Below are 15970 nucleotides of genomic sequence, written 5' to 3'. Positions count from 1 at the left end.
GACTTTTAAAGTTGAATAGATTTCTCTTTTATATGGCGACGAGGTATTACCGTTCAGGCTTTATTTTATAGTGTGCTGATGTTGTATTGTTATCACCTATGTTTTATTTGCTCTGTGAATGTGCTTTTATGACATAATCTGTCGAATAAAGCCTGTTTGGATTGGATTGGATTAGATTGGATTGGATTGGATTGGCTAATCATTTATATCTCATACTGCCTATCGGTTCTTGCAGCTCCTCTATTCTACACCAGAATAACAACGGTTCAATAAATTCTTATTGGAAACACCCTGCCTGTTTATTCTGTGTATTTTCTGAGACCGGCTCAGTGAGCACGAGTGACTGAGTGAAAAGTAGTATATTGTTTCCACGGTCCTGAGGGATCAGGATTGTCATGTTCGATGGTTTCCAAGAACTATTCTCTCCTTAGGAAGAGGAGATTCTGGTGGCACTGTGAGCTAGTTGGTACAAAAAGGCCAACATACCCGTTAGGGGTGTTCAGAGTTTGTCTGACACCAATCCTACAGTGTATGTTGTATAAACCTGCAGATCCTGTATATTTTATATAGGAACTACACGACAGAAGGAAACATTGTATATAGTGTGGTAACAAGCACAAAGCGAGAGACCATGAGGTGAGGTGGGGAAGAGCATAGGGAAGGGTAAAATATGGGTTAAAGTTTAAATTGACTAGGCTCCTGGGGAGCATTTGAGCTGTACAGGTTGTCCATCCTTTAGGTATCTTGTGAAGAAGAGAGTCTTGAGCCTTTTTTCAGAAGGAGAGGATGTCTGGCTTATTTGAGTCGAAAGGGTATTCCAGATGGGATGGGTCAATCCAGAGCATTTTTGTCTTTGTGCTCGAGATGGTCTGAATTTAGTAGGTTCAAGCAGAAGACTACTTGCTGTAGGGTGTTCTCGATCCATAGAAGATTCAGTAGTTCAGATAGGCACAGAGATCCTCCTGTGTGAATGGCTTTTAATATTTGGAATCAGATGTTGATTTGATTCCAGCCTCGAGAGGGAACCAGTGGAGAGCACTAAATATTGGGGAAATATGATTCAATTTTCCTGTGTCAGAGATCAGTCGAGGTGTAGAATCAAGGACTGCTTTTAAGACAAGCACAGTGTATCAGGGAGGCATGTCTAGATGGCATTACCCATATCTCTTCAAGTGATGGAGAGTGGATGCTTCATTCCTTTTAGTTGGCACAAGTGGAGACTGGACGATTGGGATAGTTTATTGATGTGTGTTTTGAATGAGAGGGTACTGTCAATGAGAAATCTGAGATTTTTAGTCATAGTAGTAAGAGAACTTGTGAAGTCTGTTGAAATATCAATTAGGGTTGGGTCAATCCATTTGTTGGATTTTGGGGTAAATGGCAGAAATTCTGTTTTATGTGGGTTACATTTTAGTGAATTGTTGGTTGCCCAGGTGCAACTCTCTTTCAAGTTTCTCTTGAGTGTTTAGATGTTGTTGAATGAGGAGAGGTTTAGGTAGAGTTGTGTGTCAACCGCATATCAATCGAGTTTGATGCAATTGTTTTCTAATAAATGGCCTATCAGGTCCATGTAAAGGTTGATGAGTAATGGGGATCCTTGGGGAATACCACAGGTTACTGATTCAAGTCTGTAGGTGATGTTTTCACTTTTTACCAAATGGAAACAGCCAATAAGGAATGGCTTGAGTGTGTTGCACACTGAATCTCTTAGGCTCATTCTGTATTCAAGCATTTTCAGAAGAGTTTTATGATGGACTGCGTTGAATGCCGATAAGTCTAATAGATTTTAAAGGCAAGTGTTCTCTATGCCCAGAATTTGATGGATGTCAACATATACTTTTACCTTTGCTGTTTATGTGCTTTTATGTGCTGTGGCCAGACCTAAATATTGATTGAATAAGCAAAAGTATTGACTTGTGGTCTTTGAATTTAATTGGAAAACTATGCTTTTTTGAATGTTTTTGCCAAGCCAGATAGCTTGTTATGGGTCTATAGTTACCAATAATTTCCAGCTTAGCACTGGCCTTTTTAGGATATGTGAAATGTATTATGTCTTGAGTCTGTAAGGATAGGAACCTTGTTGCAAAGAGGCATAGATTAGTGAGTGACATAAAGGAAGATTAAACATATATTTTATTAAGGTAATAAGGAAAGGATCATCAGGGTAGTAAGTTGGTTCCATTAGTTTGATTAGTTTGATGAGATCATCTACATGTTGAATGTCGAAGGAGTTCCAAGCACTAGCAGTCTTGGGGCAGTTTTCATTGATTCGAACTGCAGAAAGGAGTGAGATTGCATCTTTTGGTAGCGATTTATTCAATGAGAAAACATTAAGAATTCACTGCATTTTCCTCGGACAGGTCGGTAGGAATAGATTTGTGTTCTGAAGTGTTCTCATTATTGGATTTGAAGATGGCCTTTGCTGATTTTATTAATAGTTCAATTTGCCTCTGAAATACATGATTCTTTTGCGTTCTGTATTTCAGATAAATATTTTTTTCTTACAGATTGTGATTTCCCTCTGGACGAAGGTTTCCAGACCTCTTATTGCTGACCTGAGTTTGGCAAATACTTTTTTTTTGTAATTATTTTTATTGGGTACATAACATATAACAATATCACATTAATCAGAGTACTTACATATTTGCGTATGTTCACATAATATTCGTAACATATGTGCATATAATTAGTACACAGTACTATTTGCTCAGCATTAACATTGTTACAGCTTAGTCCTAACTACTGTCTGGTACAGGTTCGCCAGATTGCATCTCACATCTATTCCCTCAAAACGTATTCTATTTTCCCCATATCCGCTCCCATTTTTTGGGGCAGCCTCTAGGCAGATATGTTGTCCACTCCACCACGTTGCCCAATCCATATCGTGACACCACCCTCCATATGATGGAGTCTTGGGCGTCCCCCAGTTTTTGGTTATATTGCGCTTGGCCATCATCATGCCCAATGTCGCCCAGTTCTGGGCCATATGATTGAGATCCGTCGCTTCCCAAATATTCAACAGACACCGCTTAGGCTCCAACGGTACCGGAGCCCCACTGACTTGTGTTATTGTACGCATAATTGCTTCCCAGTATATCTTTATCTCTGGGCACTCCCATAGCGTATGATAAAACGTGCCAACTGCCCCACAGTTTCTTAAGCAAAATTGGTCATCAAATTGTCCTCTTATGTAGGGTTACCCTTGTAAATTGGATTCTGTGTAGCACTTTAAGTTGTACCAGGTGCAACCCAGAGAATATCGCCACTTCGGTTGGGGATGCCAGTGCCTCCTGCCAGTCCATCTCCTCTAGGTCTCCCACCTCTGTCTGCCATTTGGCCTGGAGAGTCTTAGTGGGGTCTGGTTGATTATTAATGATTTTGCGGTATGTGAGGGATATGGCTTTTCTATCCATGTAGTCTGTCAGGATCCTATCCTCCAGTGGAGAAACCGCTGGGAGGACAGTATCCGGAGGAATGACAGCCATGAGTGCGTGCCTGATCTGGGAGTAGCGAAATATTATATATATATTCCTGTAGTTGAGAGAAAGTAATAACTTTCCCCTTAATCCAGAGATCTCCCACCTTTGAGATCCCTATCAAGTCCCACTGTTTGAAACCTTTACTACTACTTAATCTACCAAGTCTTCGGGTCTCCCATAGTGGGGTTGACTGTGTTACAGTGTTATCACAGCCCAATTTTTCTAGCACTATGTACCACAACTGGACTGTGTGTGCGGTGGGTCCCATTAGGTCCGTCCTCCGGGTTTTGTTATACAGTGCCCTTATAATTCCTCCCTCTCCCAATACATGCCTGTCCATTCTAAATGCCAGTTCTGTTTGAGGGGTATGGAGCAATTGATTAAGCACGATCAACTGTGAGGCCCAGTAATATATTTGTATGTTCGGTAGGGCAATTCCTTCATCGTACCACCCCCTAACTAATTTAGTCATGGATATATGGGCCGGCTTCCCGTCCTACAAAAGGACATTCCACTTCTATTGCTTTAAAATAGGAAGAGAGAACCAGAAATGGGGTGTTTTGTAGGCGTAGAGAAATCTGGGGAATGCCATCATCTTAAAGAGTGCAGCCCTACCCAATAACGTTAAAGGGAGGGACTGCCAGTGCATAGTGTTGCGGCATAATCTTCTATGGGGTTCTAGTAGATCTTTTTTTCCATAAAGTCGTCTGGAGTTGGTGTAATATGGATCCCCAGATATTTAAAGCCTCCCTACGCTACTCGCATCTCACATCTTGTTGGCATCACAGGCGGGAAACCACTCAGGACATATAGTATTGACTTATTCCAGTTAATGGTGTAGCCTGAGTATCGCCAGTATGACTCACAAATATCGAGAAGCCTAGAGATTGAGCGTATTGGGATGCCATATACAGCAGGATATTGTCTGCATACAGGGATATGCGGTATTCCCAGGCCTCCACACATCGGAGTCCACGGATGACGGGGTCTCTATGTATCCAGGCTTTCAGAGGCTCCAGTACGAGGGCAAACAGGAGTGGTAACAGGGGGCATCCATGTCGAGTCCCACGCCCCAATGGGAAATCACTGGAGATTCGCCCATTGACTACCACAGGTGCCAAAGGCTTCGCGTATATCATTTGTATCCAGGCACAAAATTTAGGCCCAAACCCCATATGCTTTAAGACGGCAAAGAAGAAAGGCCACTTCACCATGTCAAAGGCCATGCGTGCTTCGAGGGATAAGATAACTGCGTCCTTCTGAATGGTGTGCTTGTAGCCCATTATGCCATGTTGGCGCCTAAGGTTTAGTGCTGTGTTCCTGTCCGGCATAAACCCAGACTTGTCTGGGTGTATTAATTTGGTAAGATGGGGTATCAGTCTAGCCGCTAAAGTTTTTGCTAGTATTTTGACCTCTGCGTTTAGCAAGGATATGGGGTGATAGGATGTACATTCTTGGATCGGTTTCCCCAGGTTATGGATGGCTTCTATTGTCGCTCTATGCTGGTCTATAGGAAATTCTCCTATGTCCAGGCTGGCTTCATACATTTTTAGCAGATATGGCGTGAGTCTATTGGCTGCTTTTTTATACAGCTTGATAGGAATACCATTTTGTCCCAGAGCCTTTCCCAACTGTATGCCACCTATGGACAGCCCTATTTTGTTTGGCAAACTATTGACTATTTCCCAGAAGGCTGGATCTCCTATGTTATGGGAAACCCGTGAATCTGATTTTTAAATGTGATTCTGTTCTGAGGTTTTTTTTCGTGGAGTATAAAAACATCATGAAAAACATTTGAGTGTGATTCTTTTTACAGGCCAATTCATTTGTTGGGAAGATATGCTTTGGACACATCCCAGTGCTTCTCTGTAACTTTACTCAGCCATTATTTTACCTGAGGGAGGTCTTGGTGTTAAGTTTATAAGTTCACATTTACTTTGACAGTTTTATTATTTCTCTTGTGTCACTTACTGTGTTGTAACTGAAGTCATATTTTGCGTGACATCACTTCATGAGCTAATTAGTTCTCACTCCTATGATTTTTCCAAACTTGAGAGCTCAATACAAAATCAAATTACCTGCACCTAATCCAATTATTTGATGCTGCTATCGCTGACTGCTGAGCATTAGATGACAGTGGTGTTGATATTCTAAGGAAAAAGTAGTAGATATAAGAAAATACCCATCTCTTTCTAGTTGTGCAATTCTATATGTTTCACCTGAATGCATTATTCTGCCCTTATCTACTAGATTTCCGTCAGCCCCTGTGAATCTAAGGAATCGTCGGCCAATCACCTGTGCCTTCCATTCCCCCTTGACTCATCACACATCGACTTAAAGGAAGCTTCATGCTCTGTTTCTCAAACTAGACGTTCATAGGAGACACCGCCACAAAATAGTGGTCCCCTGGTGAAGTTAGGAAGTACAGGTTGAATTCCTGTGTCCTCAGGGCCTTATGCTACCAGATACATTATCTAGAACCAAGACCAAAAAGGTTGTGCCTCTCTCTGAGCATCCACCTCATATTGAATGAGCTCATGTCTCAGTTGAATACGAAAGCTGTCAAACTGTGGGACGTAACAGTCTAACCCAAACTGGCTTTAAGACCAAGTTCATGTTGATTGGTGGAAAAACGTAACTAGAACCACATCAAAAAGCCATTCAAACACTACAGTGTGGCCTCCACTTACGGATTCCCCTCATCTCAAAACCCTCATTGGGTTGTGTTTCAGATCACCCCAGAAACTTAAACTAGTAGTGCCCTTTGGTCACTTCATCACAGCAATGGAAACTCTTCTATTCCCCACTCTTCCTCTGCATAGTAATTCTTAAGCCTGACTTACAAGCCTTATATGTTGTAATGTTATGTTATGATTTCTTGTACCGCTCATGACTCACCCGGGGGCATCTCAGCTCTTACCAAGGGGATTCCAAAAGGGGAGCGGAGAAATGGTTCTGTAAAAAACAAGTTTAAAGCAGAAAAGTTTTCAATTGTTTCCTGAAAGACATATAGGAGGTGGATTTTCGCAGGGCCACAGGTAGCGAGTTCCATTATTTAGGGGCAATATAAGAGAAAGCTCTGCCACCTGTACGAGTTAGCCGGATGCATGGGACAGTCAAGAGAGCTAAAACATTTGATCTTAAATTGCATTCACGTATTTGTTTGAAGAGTTTGTTTTGAAGGTAGCGTGGCTCCCCACCTTTAAGTGCTTTAAAGGAGAGACAACAGACCTTAAAGAAAGATCTTTTTACCACCGGCAGCCAGTGCAGTTGTCTGAGCTAGGGGAGGGATGGGGATCCAGGAGGGCGATTTAGGACCATTCTTGCGGCGGTGTTCTGTATTACCTGAAGTTTTGTCAGAGTGGTAATGCCTCCTTCAGCCAACAGGGCGTTTCCGTAGTCCAGCCGACTAATAACCATTGCCTGAACTACAGTTCTACGATGTTCAAGTGGTAGATAAGGGAGAATTTTCCATAGTAGGCGCAGGCTATAATAACAGGACCCTGCGATGTTCTTAACGTTGTCTTTCATGGTAAGCATTGAGTCCAGCTGGATTCCTAAAGTCTTCACTGGGGAAGATGGAGTTGGAGCTTCACCCAGTTGGGGAGGCCACCAGTCGGATGTCCAAGAAGAGGCATCTTTGCTTAAGATGATAAGCTCAGTTTTTCCCGGATTGAGCTGAAGACAGCGCTCCCTCATCCGGTCCGCAATCACTAGCATTCCACCAGTAAAGCGTAGTTTCTCATCAGTGGTATTTTGGCCTATTGGAAACAGCAGCTGCGTATCATCAGCGTACAAGACTATCTCGAAGCCGAAAGGTTGGACTATCTTAGCCAGGGGAGCCATGTATATATTAAAGAGGGTGGGACTTAAGCAAGAACCCTGGGGCACCCCTTTGTCCAACAGGAATTTTTTTGGGGGGACAAATGGTCCTAGTGTGGTGGTTTGCCATCTGTCCGTAAAAAAATTCCTCAGCCACTGCAAGGCTATACCCCTGATGCCGCACTCAAGCAATCTCTCCGCTGGTCGTTGAACGATATCGTATCGAATGCTGCAGAGAGATCTAGGAGGATCAAGATGGAAGATCCTCCGGCATCGAGGGTGAGTCTCAGCGAATCAGTGACAGCCAAAATGGCCGTTTCTGTGCTGGAGCTGGGGCGAAAGCCCGACTGGGAAGGATCCAGCATATCATTAGATTTCAGGTACTGACTGAGTTGTGTGTTTATTACGGATTCCAAGATTTTTCCAAGCAGGGGTAACAGGGATATTGGCCTGTAATTGCTGAGCTCCTGGGGAACGAACATAGGCCTCTTTCCAGGTACTCGGGATAAGGCCGGTAAGAATGGAGGCGTTGAGAATTTTTTTAATTATAGGGGCGCATGTTGGAGAGAGAAGAGCCATGATGCTGGGTGGGCATAAATCCGCTGGTGAGCCAGATTTAGCTGCTAGCAGTAAATTATTTGTATCAGCAAGTGAAATGATCTCAAACTGATTAATGGCACCTATGGTAGATATGGAGGAGTTTTCCAAATTTGTTTTTAAACTGGGGTTATTAATATAGGTAGCAGGAAAATTATCATAGATTTTGAAATTTTTTTCATAGAAAAAATTCGCTATAGAGTCACATAGTATTTGGGATTCAAGCGGTGCTTGTTTGCATACTAGGGGGTAAGAGAAATCCTTGACAATGGCAAATAAGGCTTTAGAAGAGTTTCTGGATTGTTCAATTTGGCTATGAAGATAAGAGCATCTGGTAGTTTTTATTGATTGATGATAGTGAGATAATGACGCTTTATTGGCTTTCTTATAGTCGTATGATTTTGTCCTTCTCTCATGTGCTTTGCACGTGGACTTTACGTTTTTCAATTCGCCCGAATACCAAGGGGCTGAAGGCCGCCTCAGAGAAGGATTGACGGTTTTTAAAGGAATAACTGCGTCAAATGTTTTAATTTGGGCAGAATTGAAGCTGGATAACATTGCTATGGGGTCTTGGCCATTTTGCTCTAAATCAGAGATGACTTGGGTAAATGTCCTGTTGAAAGTATCCAGTGTTAATTTATGCCATGGCCTTTTTTTGTTACCTTTTTTTTGCATACGATGAATCCTATGTTTTGGCCCCGATTGGAGCGAAAGGGAGAATTGGATCATGTAGTGATCTGACCAGATAAGGGGAAGCGGCTGGAATACTCCTAGTTGTTCTGAGCTAGTAAAAATGAGATCCAAGGTATGGCCTGCCGTGTGAGTAGGGCCGGACACCTTCTGTGAAAGTCCGATATCGCTCAGATTAGAGATGAGCTTTATTACTTCTGGGTTTGTCACATCCTCTCCATGAAAATTAAATTCTCCCAGAAGGATAAAATTTCTAGAAGCCAAAGCCTGCATGGCAATGAGTTCTGTCAGGGCAGTGGAAAATTTTGATTTCGGACCAGGTGGTCGATAGAGTAATGCCCCGTCCCAGGATATTGAGGGGGACACACCTCTGTAGGATTACTCATATTTGTTATTATAAGTTTGGATGGTATCTCCCATGAAATGTTTTTACTCTGGTGATTACCAGTTGTCCACTGTATTCTATTAAAGCATGTTTTCACTGAACACAATGGATTTATTTTGATCGCTGTCACAAAGATACCACTGAGAGAACCCTGTCCTTCAAGAATTGTAACACCCATTCACACAGCAACATCTGTATATAAGAAACAGGTGTCAAGTATGGCCTTAAAGCTAGTGTGGGACTGAAAGGCTTAAATCCACTCATCTAGAGTCTTTTGTGTGTGTAGATGGCCGGATTCTGAGTGGCCAGTTACATAAAATGACCAGGACTAGGTTCACCACCACTCAATGATGAGAAAGTCTTTTGAAAAAAGGGGATACAAGTCACTGTTCATGTATCACTGAATATTTCTTAATGCGTTCTTGTACGAGGACAAAAACATGCTGGGAGGGGAGAGACACAAGATGTGCGCAGTCTACAGAAGAAAACGTGCAACAAAGCTGTGTGAAGAAAGAACAAAGAAAAGGATATGACCATTTCTGTCGTGCAAGAGCCATTCAGGCGAAGGGGTTACACAGCCTCTACTCTTCAGAAAACTATAGTCAACACAGCGCAACATGGACTCTTTAGTCTTGAGGAAGACCCCATGAATATTTGTTTGCCTATTAGGGGATCGAAACCCAACTCTTAGACCAGACTAAGAAGAATTTGATGCCTTTGGAAGGATTAGGTAGCAGAAAGAGCCTTAAATCAGTATCAAGACACTTGCAAAAGACACTATATCATTAAACCTTAGTGTGACATATTTAAACAAAATTATTTTTATCAGAATTGTCTCCAATTTAGTCCTTTTGCTTATGAAATTTATGGAATTCATTCCTTTAGGATTTATTTTAAAACGATTGACACAATTTGAAACACGTGTCCAACAATGGCTTCTGGTGAATGCCATGGTAAGTTGAGAAATAAATGTTTTATTTATTAGCAGTTGCGGTTATTAGAATGATGTCAAGCTTGGATAAGAAGCATAAGGCCCCATTTAGAGTTTAAAGGTAGGAGAGCGCTACCATAAATTGGTGGTGCAGACACCCAGTCTGACATGTGGTTCCCCCACCTCATTTAGAGTTGGGGGGACTGCAGAGTCTCTGGTGGCAGAGCCTAAGCTGTCTCCACCATCAGACACCCTTTGACTAATCGTCTGTCCACCACTGACCAGCCAGGTCACAGTGGAGGTCGCACCACCCTAATAACGGGTGGGCTGACCATCACTGATATCCCCTGCCTGTGTGTGCCATGCAAGCATGGAAAACCCCAGACAAGGGGAAAAAAACAGTGTCCCCACATGCAGTGGGGAAACATCCGGCCCATCAAGGCCATTCATTTTGTTTTACTGAAACAAACTTCCACCTTGGGAGTTTGTTTCAGTAAACAAATGCTGAGAGGGCGAAACAAACATGGTACACAATCAGGCTTTGCCTTCAGTGCATTCACCGTGACCAGCAGATGTACTGAACCAGGTAGGTAGGATCTGTAATTGTGGAAGGTGGTCCTCCACCAACCGGGGAAGGGGGGAGTTGAGGCCAAAGCTTTGGCATACTAGGTAAAGGGGAAGGGCTCTCTAAACACTGAAAAAAGGACATTAATTTGGTGCTTTACGAATGATGCAAAAAGGAAGCATCAGTGATCCGATTAGTGACTTGTATCTCTTGCTTTTCAAAAATTAATTGCCAAGAACATCGTATTGATAATTTTATATAACTATCCCATTGGCCATGGCCCTAATAGGACATACGCCAAATTGGTACAAGAGAATGTGATGGTCTCCTTGCCATATTTTGAAGGCACCTTGCCAGTTTGTGTTACATCAATATCAAAATAATGCACTCTTGGGCCAGGTTCTTTGGTGGGATACCCCCTTGAACATCGAACTCAGTCTCAACTAACGATTTACAGTATTCAGTTGGCTAGGCTGACCATTTCAGCCAAACATTCAGTCCCAAAATCCAATATTCAACTCTATTTGGAGGTAGCAGAAGTCTACCCAGTGCTTAATTTGAGCAGGTTGTTTCTAGTGCTCCACACCAGCACTTAATTGTCAACACCGGCAATTATGACAGTCTGCCACATGGTGGTGCTGTCTTTCTAATTTAGAAGTGAGCAGAACAGTTGTTTATTAATTCAATATACCTTAAAAAGAACTAATATCTCCTGCCACAGCCATTCTTATAGCGTTGGGTGCCTGGAATAGGCTGAATTGTCACACGTGTAGGAGTGTGATGGTTAGAAGTTGTGTTGATACTGTCACTAGCAGCGCTGACAGGGACAATGGTTGGCGCAAGCTACAGTGGCCTCCTGGTGAGGGCCCTGGATCATATTTCTTTTTTTACAAATTAACCATTTGGTACCCATGATGTCTTAAGAGCGCCTACATAAGTCCAACCTGGGTCATTGAGCTTTATAGCTATCACTAACTGATGAGACATAATTGCATACTATGTTACTAGGGCTAACATTTCAAGATAGGAAGAGTAGAGACACTGCTAGTTGGCGCTGAAGCAAACTGTCAAGAGATTACTTCTCCAATGAGAGCAGGGTGCTGGGAGAGGCATACTGTGAGACATGACTGACTGCATATATGAGCTTCTGTTGGAGATGGCAGCGGGTGTGGAACAAATGTCAAGGAAGTGATAGCATGAGAAGTGACAGAGATCTTTCAAGGCATGCACAAGGGTTGAAATTGCCCAGGGCCCCCACCATCCAAAGGCTCCATCTTCAAAACGAAGTTTGTAGCTTTTTTTTTTTTTTTTTTTAAACCTTTATTTCCGATATGCACAGTACACAGCGTCTGCCTACAACCCGGTCGGGCCGGCCACTATGACAATGAGTATCTAGACAGCAGGTATAAAGGCAGTACAGTTAGTACCGAGAATAGCAACCGATCAGTGTACCGGCATATGTAGCAGATAGAGCCAAAGGAGAAAATAAGTTTCATTTTATGATTTTGTTGAAAAACATAGAACAAAACAAACCACACGTACATGGCAAGAACGATTTCAGGGGCTCAAGGGGAGAGGGCCAGGGACCAGTCGCTAAAGAACATTGTGCCATATGTCTAGGGACGGGGGAATGGTAAACAGAACGATGCAGAATATCACTATAGACAAACATCTGGAACGTCAATTATGGGGACAATGGGACATCAATAGTATACTCAAATGGAGGAGTGCAGATATCTCCACGGTATGTGTTCCACTGGGACCAAATCCTGCCCCATTTCTTAGGACGGCCCGAGCCACATAGACTGTCTTCTCCCAGAACATGCACCAGTCCATTTTCTCCTTCCAAGCTGTTATTCCAGGCGGCCTATGGGAACCCCAGAGTTGAGCAATATCCCTCTTGGCAACCATGTTACCAAGAGTGACCCAAAAAGTCTGAGCAGCATTACAGTCCGTAGGCTCCCAAACGTTGAGCAAGTAAGGCCAGGCAAGAGATGGACCCCGGTGACCCGTGCCATGATGGCATGAACTCTGGACCAGAAGGCGGACACCACAGGACATTCCCAGATGATATGTAGAAAGGTACCACTCATGCCACAACCACACTTTCACAGCCCATCAATCGAGTAACCCATTCGCACCAGTCGCGTACCGGTCATGTATACTCGGTGGAGGACCTTCAGTTGTACAAAACGAAGGCGGGCTGGAATGGCCACCTCCTTAGGGGAGGCGACAGCCATCTGCCAGTCCTCATCATCTAATTCCAGGCCGTCCGCGGTCCACGAAGCCCTGAGCAGCACGAGGAGATCAGCCCTGGTATTGATAAGTTTTTTGTAGATCAAAGACATCGTGCTGTCAGGCAAATGGCCATCCAGAATCCGGTCCTCGAGCGGCGACGACTGGGGAATCTCTGTCCCCGGAGGGAAGACCGAGGTCAAAGCGTGGCGTACCTGAAGGTACCGAAAGTACTCATTGTCGCCGAGATCATACTCCACCTTAAGGGCGTCAAAGGACTTAACCGCCCCCTTGGACCAAAGATCCTCCACCTTGCTGATACCAATCGTATCCCACTTATCAAACTATTTCGTTCTCCACAGGCTACCCAACCTATCAGAGTCATACAATGGCGTCATTCTTGTCATCCTATCGCCCCAGCCCGTAGCAACATTCGCGTCTTTCCACGCGCGCACAGCACATTTCGTGGGTCCAGTCAGCGAGCAGAATGGCTCCCTTGAATACAATGCCCTGTTGAAGTTCCCGCCCGGCAAGAGGAGCTTGTCCATCGCAAAAGCAGGAGCAGGACCTGGGGAGTACGTTACATGATTAACCGCACTCAACTGAGAGGCCCAGTAGTAGCGCCTGATGTCTGGGAGGGCTATGCCGCCATCGTACCACGGCAAAGTAAGTTTGGGTAAGGAGATACGCGTCCACCCATCCCAGATCAGTTGTCTCTGGAGGCTCTCGACCTCACGGAAATATCCAGAGGGTACCGGGTCAAAAAAGTTTTGCAGAGCGTACAAAAATCTAGGGAGGGACATCATCTTAAATAGAGCCGCACGCCCCAATGGAGATAGGGGCAAGCGGCGCCACCGCTGGACATCCAATTTAAGTCGCCGGAGAGGAGCACACAAGTTGCGGTCATAGCGGACAGAGGGGTCCAAGGAGTCATGAATTCCCAGGTACTTAAAACCAGTCTCAACCACCTGGATCAGGAATCTACGAGGCAGTGGAGGGAGCTCCCCCGCTATGACATAAATACATGATTTAGTCCAGTTGATGACGAGACCTGAATTCTTCCAGAAGGAGGTGAGGACATCGAAGAGCACATTGAGTGACTTCTGGGGTGAAGTGAAGTAAAGGAGAATGTCATCGGCGTACAGCGAGACACGATCTTCAAGATCGGGGGCCCATCGGATGCCCCTGATCGAGGGCCCCCCCCCCGGAGCCACTGCGCCAACGGCTCCAATGCTAAGGCGAAAAGGAGGGGGGAGAGCGGATATCCCTGTCGGGTGCCGCGCCCAAGCGGGAACGAACCAGACACTCTGCCATTGACCACCACCTGGGCCAGTGGTTGTTCATAAAGGAGTTTAACCCAGGCAACAAAATTAGGGCAGAAGCCGAACTTTGAAAGGGCCGCCCAAAGGTAAGACCACTCGATGGTGTCAAAAGCCATAGTAGCATCAAGAGAAGCTAAGATGGCGGGTTCGGTCAGCGTCGCAGCTCTCGCGAGAACTCCATGAAGCCTCCGTAGATTGAGTGCAGTATTCCGATGGGGAATAAAACCGGACTGATCCGGATGGATCAGTTCGCATATTACCGTTAGCAAACGATTCGCAAGTAGTTTGGCCAGGATCTTGGGCTCAGCATTAAGCAAAGAAATGGGGCGATAGGAGGTGCACTGGTCACGAGGTTTACCGTCCTTGTAGATGACAACAATAGTGGCCAAACGCTGATCGAGGGGGAGGAGGCCGGTTTCAAAGGACTCCATGAGCATGTTGCGCAGATACGCCGCCATCTTGTCAGGGCGCAACTTGTAAAGCTCGATGGGCAGACCATTTGGCCCCATAGCCTTACCCGAACGAAGGGATCGTATCGCAATAGCGACCTCATCCACCGTTATAGGCGCGTCCAAAATGGATCTCTCCTCATCCGAAATACAGGGCAGCGCGATGTCACGCAAGAGTAAATGGGAATCAGACTCATCCCTATCACTCACCGATTGGTAAACCGTCCGAAAATGTTCTACAAAGCAATCCACAATCTCACCTGGGTCAGACACACTCTCACCAGTCAACCGTTTAATCACTGGCACCACACGATTCATTTTCTCTGATTTATCCAACCAGCCAGAAGCTTACTCGCCTTATCACCCACATCATAGAGTCTGCCCAGCTGGTTCCTGCTCATAAGTTTAGCAGCGTCGGTCACCAGGGCTCTATAATCAGCCTGCTTTAGCGCCAAGGAGTGCAGGACTGCAGGAGTATCATTACCACCCAATTCGCTCTCAAGCGAAGTGATTTCTTCCTCGAGGCGCACTAAGTCCTCCTGTTTGGCCTTCTTATTTGCAGCGATCAATGACAATGCGGAACCTCGTATTAAAGTTTTAAAAGCCTCCCACAAGGAAACAGAAGAAGAGACTGACCCCACATTTTCATTGAAATAACAATCAATAGCCTTGAGAAGCTCGGAGCACAGCTTGGGATTCCTTAGGTGCCAAGGATGGATGGGGGCAACCCTGCTCTCACTACAAAAATCCACCGAGACCTCAAGCAACAAGGGTGAATGATCAGAAATGCCCCTGGGAAGATGGTGGACCTCACGTACGGAGGGAGTGTGAGCAGACAACATCAGAAAATAGTCGATCCTAGAAAGACTACCGTTTGCTCCAGAGTGGAACGTATATTGCATGTGCGTAGGGTGTAACATCCGCCAGACATCCACCAATCCAAAAGTCTCAAGCAACTCAGAAAGCCACAACTGGGACGCCGACAGGACTCTGGGGGGGGGGGTAATCGGTCACACGCACCCGAGACCACAGAATTAAAATCCCCGCCCAGTACAAGGATACCATCTGGAAGCCCCAGGAGAGTCCGTCCTAGATCAGCGTAGGTGGTAGGCTGAAGACCCGGAGGAATATATACACTAACAACTGTGAGCACCTTCCCCTCCCACCGCCCAGAGACAGCAGCATACCGCCCCTATCATCAAGCGCAACTTCGTCTATTTCAAGGGGCAGGGAGGATTTGACCATTATGCCGACCCTCTGGAGCCAGATGTGAATCCAGCGTGGGCTACCAATCTATAGCCGCGTCTATCCAGGGCCCTACATGCATTTCCTATCAGATGGGTCCTCCTGTAACAGGACTATGTCAGGGGAGTGACGTCTGAGGAACTGGAGTACAACACCACATTTTATCTTGTCACCCAGACCATTAACGTTCCAAGACAAACAATTTCAGATCACCACCCGCCATCCCCGCAAAGCACCACAACCCCCCCTC

The 15970-nt window shown here is 44.9% G+C and overlaps 1 protein-coding gene across 1 annotated transcript in view; it reads left to right on the top strand.

Annotated features, from left to right (window-relative positions):
• The window catches only part of LOC147705833 (ubiquitin carboxyl-terminal hydrolase CYLD-like), a 199882-nt gene that overhangs the window by 171516 nt on the left and 12396 nt on the right, over positions 1-15970 (top strand). The gene's annotated exons all lie outside the window — the stretch shown is intronic.

The sequence above is a fragment of the Lissotriton vulgaris genome, chromosome 7, assembly GCF_964263255.1.
Source record: "Lissotriton vulgaris chromosome 7, aLisVul1.2, whole genome shotgun sequence".
NCBI lineage: Eukaryota > Metazoa > Chordata > Amphibia > Caudata > Salamandridae > Lissotriton > Lissotriton vulgaris.
Note: the sequence above shows the minus strand (reverse complement) of the source record. Positions and strands in the feature narration are given on the sequence as shown.